Consider the following 1,179-nt stretch of genomic DNA (forward strand, 5'->3'; position numbering starts at 1 on the left):
TCTTTACACACGGTCAATCAATAATCTTCCAATAAAATATTTTGTTTGTTTTTGGATTCCACATATATATCTTGAAACTATATACCACAAATTTTAAGAGGGTGATGATTTGTTTAATTGATTGATTACAATGGTTCATTATTAAAAACAATTAATCAAGACTAATTAATTGTATATCTGCTGTTTTATTGTTTTTATTTTGTGATATTTTAAGAAAATGTCTCCAAACACTGAGAGGTTTAATCTATCTTCATAATTGCTAAATCACGGGAAGACCTGTAATTTAGAAGCCTAATATCACAACAATATGCCAAGCAGTTTCGTAGAAAAGACAGGCAAATTTTTTTATTTGATTTTTGGATTTTACGTTTCCTAAAACCTAAAACCTTAAAATTTGAAGGGTTTTACAAAGATTAATTTTTGATAAAAATAAACCAAAATTGAGTCATTAATTTTGTGTAAACATACTCCTAAATATCGCACCCCGACAAGAATAGTGACACTGCAAAATGAATTTTTTAAAATATTTAACAACTTAAATATACTACTAGTGTTATATTAGAAACAGTATATGGCTTATTTAAATTCTAAGAGTATTTCTTGTAGTATAGAAGATTTATGGTACAATATTCCACAAAAATATGTGAAGAAACTACTTAAACCTCATCCAACACACTTAGTGGAAGTCCTGTTAGTGAAACCTAAGATGAATCACTGAATATAATAGAATCAACAAACTATTGAAATGATTGGTAATTAAATATACGCCATTGAATCTCAGGTTTTTTTTTTATTAGGTTCAGAAATAAATTTGTTTCATGAAAAAAAAATTTTTTTTTGTTCCGGTTTTACTACAATTACCGATCATAATCATAATCATAATCATAATCATAATAAATTGATATGACGGATACTATTGTCGGTGAACGTTTGCATACAAGTATATTTCCGTGTATTAGTGTACGTACCTATCATATCTAAAAGGAGAGAAAAATGTTGCCCAAGAACTATGAATAAAGAAAACCTTCGGACCTAAGTACTCGGCCGACCCACGCCACAATTATTATTGGGTCCATTGTCCAAACCATGTCCATAGGTCTTGGCTCAAGCCATGTCCAGCAGATGTCCAACAATGACTCCAGGAAGGATCGTGGTGGAATGTAGCCTTGACTGGAGGGT

The sequence above is a fragment of the Halyomorpha halys genome, unplaced genomic scaffold (assembly GCF_000696795.3).
Source record: "Halyomorpha halys isolate HHAL.00 unplaced genomic scaffold, Hhal_1.1 Scaffold802.1, whole genome shotgun sequence".
Classification (NCBI taxonomy): domain Eukaryota; kingdom Metazoa; phylum Arthropoda; class Insecta; order Hemiptera; family Pentatomidae; genus Halyomorpha; species Halyomorpha halys.